This window comes from Mobula birostris, chromosome 11, assembly GCF_030028105.1.
Source record: "Mobula birostris isolate sMobBir1 chromosome 11, sMobBir1.hap1, whole genome shotgun sequence".
NCBI classification, from domain to species: Eukaryota; Metazoa; Chordata; class Chondrichthyes; order Myliobatiformes; family Myliobatidae; genus Mobula; species Mobula birostris.
Window position 1 is genome coordinate 49158192 of NC_092380.1, and position 9045 is coordinate 49167236.

Consider the following 9045-nt stretch of genomic DNA (forward strand, 5'->3'; position numbering starts at 1 on the left):
CAACAAATAGAGCAAATACAAAAGAGAAAAATAGTAATAATAATAATACATAAATAAGCCATAAATATCAAAAACTTGAGATGACGAGTCCTTGAAAGTGAGTCCATAGGTTGTTGGAACAGTTCAGTGATGGGCCAAGTGAAGTTGAATGAAGTTATCCCCATTGGTTCGAGAATCTGATGGTTTAGAGGTAATAACTGTTCCTGAATCTGGTCATGTGATTCCTGAGGCTCCTATACCTTCTTCCTGATGGCAACAGTGAAAAGGGAGCATGACCTGGGTGGTGGGGGTCCCTGATGATGGATGTTGCTTTCCTGCGACAACACTCCATGTAGATGAGCTCAATGGAGGGGAGGGCTTTACCCATGAGGGACTGGGCCATATCCACTACTTTTTGTAGGATTTTCCGTTCAAGGGCTATTGGTGTTTCTACATCAGGCTGTGATGCAACTAGTTAATATACTCTCCACAACACATCTTTAGAAGTTTGTCAAAGTATTAGATGCCATGTGAATCTTTGCAAACTTCTAAGGAAGTAGAGGCACTGCCATGCTTTCTTCGTAATTGCATTCACATACGTGCTGGGCCCAGGACAGATAGTCTGAAATGATAACACCAAGGAATTTAAAGTTGCTGATCCTCTGATGAACATTGGCTCATGGACCTCTAGTATCCATAAGTCAATAATCAGCTCACCAGTCTTGCTGACATTGAATGAGAAGTTGTTGCTGCAGCACCACTCAGCCACATTTTCAATCTCCCTCCTATATGCTGATTCGTCACCACCTCTGATTCAGCCTACCACAGTAGTGTCATCAGCAAACTTAAATATGGCACTGGAGCTATGCTTAGCCACACAGTCATAAATGTAAAGCAGGTAGAGCAGAGGGATAAGAACACAACCTTGTGGTGCACCTGCACTGATGGAAATTGTGGAGAAGTTGTTTGCAATCAGAATTGATTGGGGTCTGCAAGTGAGGAAATTGAAGATCTAATTGCACAAGGAGGCATTGAGGCCAAGATCTTGAAACATATTGATTAATATTGAGGGGATGATAGTATTGAATGCTGAACTGCAGTGGACAGTTTGGAAAACAAAATGAGAAACCTTTAAAATAAGTGGGGTGATATATTAGGTATTCATGGATATTTTGATCCATATGGGTTGCTGTTAAGCTTCCCAGTGTGTTACCTACTGAACGTAATGTGAGGGCATTCTGGGCAAATTAACAGCTGCACGTTTGTTCCTCACATCTTCGTCTTATTCAGGGCCACCTGGCTTCCCAATTCACAAACATAACAATCCTCTATGTCCTAACCAACTTTTGCTTCAGTAATGTGTTAAAAAAACAATAATTTGGTAATTATCAAGGTCGTTTATGGGGAGCAGAAACTAGCATTCCCTTTTCTGTTTTCCAAGAGACTAAATTACGCTTCACCGGCTATTTAATCTTTTCGGCACGACATGAAATTGATTTTGAATTAACCGTACAAGTGCAAGTCCTTCTTTCCTCAGCATTCACTAAATATTATCAACACGACTCCAGTACTATTAATAGCAATTTGTAAATGTCAGCTTTCATAATCACGTTGAAGAGTACAACCGTGACCAAAAATCTGCAGACGCGGGCTTTCAAAAGCTGCACGAAACCACGCCGATGACGTCATCAAACCCGCCTGCGCCACCAAACCTGAGGGGATCAAGCCCCGCCTCCTCTGCCAGGCTCCGATGACATCAGCGGCGTTGTTTCGGAGCCCGAGCGCCCATCTCGCGCTTCCTCCCCCCCCCTCCAAAAAACCATCCCGATTGGTCGGGACACCTGGCAATCAGAGCGCAAACGGCATCCAAGTTAGGTTGACCCCGGGTCTACCCGCCCCCTTCCCTTTGCCTTTCTCTCTCTCTCTCTGCCTCCCCCCCCACCTCTCACAAAATGGGCAGCGATCTGCGCCGCCGATTAAAGCAGGTTCTTCAGGAAACACACAACAACAACAACAAAAAATCCCCAATCATCAGCCAAAACTTCAGTTCCCCACAGACAGAATAAAACACAGATCGCAGCATTTTAATATTCCCGCCAGCCCCCCGTCCCACTACATCGCAGGCGCTCCCGTTCTTCCACCGGGCCCGTTTAACGCTGCTATTTGCCGCCTCAGCCAGCGGAGCTCCCTTACCTCAAGAAATAATTATTTTTTTAAAAAAACATAAAACGTAGACAGTCGGAACTGAAATCTGCCGCACTTCTTTTTTTTCTATCCCTCTTTCCCTCGCTCCTCTCATCAAACCAAGCTGCCCGCGCGGTGTGCTTCAGTCGGCTCCAGGTCGTTCCCTTGGACTCCAGCCGCCGCCTTCACCCGTCAGAGGCGAGGGAGAAGTTGTTTGCTGGTGTTGGGCATGTATATTTTTGGGAGGCTCACTCGTCTCTTCGCCTTGACCACCATGTTGCAGGAAATGACATGTAAAAGTTGAAGCGGAAGAAAGGAGCCGAGACCCCCAGACAACCTCTGATCGGCACCACATCTACATTAAAGTTTGGCGGCGGCACGCTGCTGTCGCATACAAAGAGCTGTCTTCGGCCACAATGTACACCGAGTGATTCCCTCCAAGTAAATTACAGCGAGGTGGTTCTTTTTTGATATTTTATAAATACTTAAATTTGTAAATAATGTTTAAATTGGTGTGAGTATACAGAAGTTTGAAGGGATTTATGTTGTATTTGTTGGCGTTGCTTTGAAAATGACCAAGAGTGGCCAGGATAGGAACGGGGAGATGTGGTTGACAACAGAGGCGGATTTTCAGCAACTTCTGAGACGGTTTTAGCGTCCCTTATTAAAAAGCCACTTACGCCGGCTGTGACTGACATGGGTGCCAGCATTCGGGAGTTTCCCACCCGGTCCCGCTTCTACTCCAACTGACTCTAAATCTGTTCCAACGGTGACATCCTGAGCGTCTCCTGTCGCTGGTGCTCTGCACTTCGTCCGCTGGCTGCAAGTTGGCGTTTGAACCGTTTCCCGACTCCCCGCGATGGAACGATCTCCTGGCTCCCTCGTTCCAAAGGTCTCCGATTCATCTTGTCCCGAAACACTCCTGTCCTATGCCTCCCACATTGAAACCGTTTCTCAATATCGTTCAACGGATTTCGACGCCCTTCCCATCGAGCTTTGTCCACCTTTATAGCTTACGCTTCATCTCCCAGGTCTTCAAATGGTTTCTAACTATTGCTTCCTCGTTCATCCCAATTGCATTGTATTTCCTTGCCTCATGCAATCGCTCCCTCTCCCGTGTCAGTGCTGAAGTGAGTGACATTATGTACTCTGGTTCAGGTGTCTGATGGTTGAAGGGTAATAACAGTTCCTAAACCTGGTGGTGTGGGACCTCGGGCTCCTGTACCTCCTTTCCAATGGCAGCGGCGAGAAGAGAACATGGCCTGGATAGTGGGGTTCCTTGATGCTGGATTCTGCTTTCTTGTGGTAATGCCGCTTGTCGATGTGCTCAATGGTGGGGAGGGTTTTGCCTGTGAAGGACTGGCCTGTATCCACCACTTTCTGTAACCTTTTCCGTTCTTGGGTATTGGTATTTTCATGCAAGGCCATTATAATCTGTGGTGTCATCACAAAGAGCCTCCCATTTTCTCCCTCGCTGGCGCACACTCCATTGTTCATGGTGCCCCTCTCACTTGCCTCACAAATATGTCATGAACACGTTCTCACATCCTTTGTGCTTCTAAGGATCACAGTAAACTTTACCCTTCATGTCACAATTTCCACTTATTGCCCTTGCACTTCCTAGCCTACTAGGACAGTAAAATATTCCTACAATGTATTCTCAAGTATAAAGGAAAAGTAGGCAGTTTAATCTTGCATAATTATGGACTTAAAACTTTTTGTACTGCAGTTAGAAATCACTCCCTCAGTACTAATCAACAAGCTTCAAAACCTGGGCTTCTGTACTTCCCTCTGCAACTGGATTCTTGACTTCCTCATCGGGAGACCACAGTCAGTGCAAGTGAGAAATAACATCTGCTGCTCGCTGACAATCAACACAGGCACAGCTCAAGATTGCATGCTTAGCCGACTGCTCTTTACTCTCTACACCCATGAATGTGTGGCTAGGCACAGCTCAAATGCCATCTATAAATCTGCCAGTGACTCAGCTGTTGTTGGTAGAATCTCAGATGGTGACAAAGATGCGAACAGGGGTGGGTTAGATCACCTGGTTGAATTATGTTTCAACAACCACCTTGCACTCAACATCAGTGAGACCAAGGAATTGATTGTGGACTTCAGAAGAACACACACCAATCCTCATTGAGGGGTTAGCAGAGAAAGGGGTGAGAAGTTTCAAGTTTCTGGGTGTCAACATTCTTGACGATTTATCCTAAGCCAAACATATTGAAGAAGGCACACCAGCAGATATATTCCATTAGGAGACGAAATTCAGTTTGTCACCAAAGACTAGCAAACTGCTATAGATGTACTTTATTCTGAAGAAGATTCTTCACTCCACTTTACTTTACTTTATGGTCACCAGACAAAGGCTAAAGTAAAGATTCTGACTTGTGGCTCCACAGTCATGTCATGTAAGGGCCAAAACACAGGATGGAAAAAAGTTGCAGAGGGTTGTAAACTCAGCCACCTTCATTATGGGCACTAGCCTCCCCATCACCTAAGGCATCTTCAAAAGCCGATGCCTCAAAAAGAAGGCGTCCATCACAAAGGACCCCCACCACCCAGGACATACGCTTTTCTCATTACTACCATCAGGGAAGAGGTAAAGGAGCCTGACGTCCAACACTCAGCATTTTAGAAACAACTTCTACCCCTCTGCCATCAGATTTCTGAACAGCCCATAACCATACCTCAATATTTTGCTCTGTTTTTGCATTATTTATTTATTTATTCATATTTCTTTTTGTAACTTAAAGCATTGTTATATATATTGCATTGCACTGCACTGCTGATGCAAAACGATATTTCGCGATGTGTCAGTGATAATAAAGCTGATTCTGATCATGAATTGGTTAAAGTTACTGGTTGCCGGGATGCTTTAGGATTTCATCTGATGGGGTATATTTTAGCTGACTACGCTGTTTACTTTCTGTTGATGTGCAGGATGTGGATTGCGGGTCATGCCTTTTGAGTTCCTTTTATTGCTACATTGAAAAATAAGATAGCCAATTTTGACTTGAAGATGTAGGAAGTGCAACAATAGGGCCGGAAGATAAAGTTGGCATCTGGTGTTTTGCAGTTCTGTAAGCTTAGTTCACAATAAACATTTTCATAATGAATCAGCGTTGTTGATATGTGTGACAAGATCTATTAAAAGCCTTGAGCAATAATTTTTTTTAAGTTGTATAGAATCAGAGTCGAAAATGTAATTCAGCGTCAGTCTTCACTGCCTCTTCAAGTTCAAGCTCAAATTTATTGTCGTTCAACTGTACACATGAATACAGCTAAACGAAACAATGTTCCTCAGGGACCAAGGTGCAAAACAGTATAATCCACTGGCACTCTCATAAGTAATGTGTACTGGGTGGTAGGAGGGTTTTCAGGAGTCTCACAGCCTGGGAGAAGCTGTTACCCAGCCTAATAGTCCTTCTTCTCATACTGTGGTACGTTCTGCCTGGCGTAGGAGGGCTAAAAGATTGTGGGACAGATGGGTGGGTCCTTGGCCATGCTGAATGCTCTGCTACCTTGGATGCCCTGTTACCAATTATTTCTATTGGTATTGGTTTATTATTGTCACATGTACTGAGATACAGTGTGAAGTTTTGTTTGTGTACCATTCAGTCAGATCTTTGCCATACAAAACTACGTTGAGATAGTGAAAAGAAAATGAAACGTTACAGAATGTACAGTTGTAGCTACAATGTAAATGCAGTGAAAGTAAATTTAAATCCAGCCTGCTCGTGCTTGACATAATCTTTTTTCTCACTGTAGTTCAAGCACAACAATCGGTGGGTGGAGTCAGGAGGAGAAAAACAAAGATGGCTGCGCACAGCTGAAGGAGCATGAGCCCTCTTAGGGAAGGGAATGTCCCTCTTTCTTATAACATCGGTTACTACAGTAGCAAATATGATGCAATGGGAAAGTGGACATGGCATCTCATTGACTTATAAATACTGTGCTCCAAACACTGCTTCAATGCACCAATTTGACCATGGGGCAGTTGTGCATCCTCTGTGTCCCATTATATGTCATTACACAATGCCCTTCTGTGAATTCTAAAAATGTCAATATTTCCAATTATGCCAGTAAGTGTATTTTCTCAACTAGCTGTATAGATTGCATTAAAAACATAACCTGAAGCAATAAGAATGAGCAGAGCACATTCAGCTCTCAGAGAGGGAGATGTCCTCCTTTTTTAAAGAAAGGGGCTTCCCTTCCTCCACCATCAATTCTGCTCTTAAACGCATCTCCCCCATTTCATGCACTTCTGCTCTCACTCCATCCTCCCGCCACCCCACTAGGAATAGGGTTCCCCTGGTCCTCACCTACCACCCCACCAGCCTCCGGGTCCAACATATTATTCTCCGCAACTTCCGCCACCTCCAATGGGATCCCACCACTAAGCACATCTTTCCCTCCCCGCTCTCTGCTTTCCACAGGGATCACTCCCTACGCGACTCCCTTGTCCATTCGTCCCCCCCATCCCTCCCCACTGATCTCTCCTGGCACTTATCCTTGTAAGCCAAACAAGTGCTACACGTGCCCTTACACTTCCTCCCTTACCACCTTTCAGGGCCCCAGACAGTCCTTCCAGGTGAGGCGACACTTCACCTGTTAGTCGGCTGGGGTAATATACTGCGTCCGGTGCTCCCGATGTGGCCTTTTATATATTGGCGAGACCCAACGCAGATTGGGAGATCGCTTTGCTGAACACCTACGCTCTGTCCGCCAGAGAAAGCGGACAGAGCCCACACATTTTAATTCCACATCCCATTCCCATTCTGATATGTCTAACCACGGCCTCCTCTACTGTTAAGTTGAAGCCACAGTCAAGTTGGAGGAACAACACCTTATATTCCGTCTGGGTAGCCTCCAACCTGATGGCATGAACATTGACTTCTCTAACTTCCACTAATGCCCCACCTCCCCCTCGTACCCCATCTGTTATTTATGTATATACACACATTCTTTCTCTCTCTCTCCTTTTTCTCCCTCTGTCCCTCTGACTATACCCCTTGCCCATCCTCTGGGTTTCCCCCCCCCCTTTTCCTTCTCCCTGGGCCTCCTGTCCGATGATCCTCTCATATCCCTTTTGCCAATCACCTGCCCAGCTCTTGGCACCATCCCTCCCCCTCCTGTCTTCTCCTATCATTTTGGATCTGCCCCTCCCCCTCCCACTTTCAAATCTCTTACTAGCTCTTCCTTCAGTTAGTCCTGACGAAGGGTCTCGGCCTGAAACGTCGACTGTACCTCCTCCTAGAGATGCTGCCTGGCCTGCTGCGTTCACCAGCAACTTTGATGTGTGTTGCTCAGATATTGTCTCTCTTGTTTGTCCATGTGGCAAGATCTACCTTTATTGTTCAAGCAAGAAATTTATCTTGATTCACAGATCTTAAAACAAACAGTCCTTTGTTCTCAAGGGCAGCTTGTGTGCCCTTACACAAATACCTGAAGATCCATGGATCACCAATTGTAAACCACAATCAAATAGATGGTAACTTTTGACTCTTGACTGTATATGCTTTTTATCCCCCCTCCTGTAAAGACTTCATTCCATTCTCCTTTTTCCTCCATCTCCATCTCGTTTACTCCACTGATGAGACATTTCACACTGGTGCTTCAAAACCTCGTCTTTCTTCCTGAACTGTGCCTTCCCCTCTACCAGAGTGTACAGAGTACTGTTACATTTCTTTACTTCCTGCACCTCTGCCCTCTCCCCATCCCAATCTGGACAGAATTCCCCTGATCCTTAACCCACAAGCTCCTGCATTCAAGGGACCACCCTTCATAATTTCTGCCAGCTCCAACAAGGTCCCACCACCAGGTACAAATTCCACTCCCATATCCTTTTACTATTTCAAAAGGATTACTCATTTTGCAATTTCCTGATCCATTCTTCCCTCCCACCTACTACTTCCCATCCATAACAATTTCCCACAGAACTGGAAGAGATGTGACACCTGCCCTTTCTGTCCCATCGTCTAGGGACACAGTGTACTGCAATTGATATTTAAATTATGGCCCCTCTTCATTGATACAAATATTCCTTCATAATTAACACAGTTCCATCAGTCATATCATCAACCAGTTTAATCCCACTGATCCAGTTCCACAAACAGGGATAGTAGAAGTATGGAAATCCACACTGAAAGCATTATGGTTATTGAAAACCAGTAGCCGGTGCAGTTTTATTCATTTTTTACATTTATCTAAGTGTAAGTCTTCTACTGAAAGATGATTGGATTTTTGTAGTTTGTTTTTTTTTCAGAGATATTGCATATGCTTCATCATATGTTAGCAAAGAGAGGAATTATTCTTAATTTGCTTTGTTGCTGAATTTCTTGATAATATAATGCATATATCAATAGCAAAAAGTAAAATGATCTCTTCTGTCAGAAGAAAGTGATTATTTTTACACTTTGCAATGTGCTGTGCAATGAGATAAGAGGCAGACAGCGCATTGCTCCTGGATAGCGTCCATACACTAAAGTCTTCTTTGTAACATGTCCAAAGTTTTGCATCTTTTATTAAAATATAATTAAGAGACATCTTTACATTCCGGGTGCTTTGTCTTCAAAAGCCTTGTAACTTGTCTTACAAGTTAATTGTTTGCCAGCAGGGCACTACAGATAACATACTGCTCTGGATTCATCATTTCAGTCTTTGAGAAATGAAGGTGCTATCATTTTGCCCAAAGGGACATATCTCCCAATGCTTTTCTTGGATTGCAAGGAATCATTCTAGCATTTATCAAAAATGGGAGGTAATTTGCTTCCATAGAATGTGTAGGCTTCTTGATAATTACTACCCTTTGTACTATCATCACATATTATTTATTTATTTATATTTATTGATGTACAATGCAAAATAGGCCCTTCG

At 44.2% G+C, this 9045-nt stretch overlaps 1 protein-coding gene and 1 long non-coding RNA gene across 4 annotated transcripts in view; one reads left to right on the forward strand and one right to left on the reverse strand.

The window, feature by feature from the left end:
* The window catches only part of prdm11 (PR domain containing 11), a 115780-nt gene extending 113335 nt beyond the window's left edge, over positions 1-2445 (reverse strand). For all 3 annotated transcript variants that reach the window (XM_072272207.1, XM_072272205.1, XM_072272206.1), the window contains exon 1: positions 2173-2445. The gene's annotated coding sequence lies outside the window, so the exon portion shown is untranslated. The remainder of the gene's footprint in view (positions 1-2172) is intronic.
* LOC140205068 (uncharacterized) lies at positions 1917-8712 on the forward strand. Its single transcript, XR_011887742.1, has 2 exons — positions 1917-2619; positions 5938-8712. It is a non-coding gene; the product is annotated as an uncharacterized lncRNA (long non-coding RNA).
* The last annotated feature ends 333 nt before the right edge of the window (positions 8713-9045 follow it).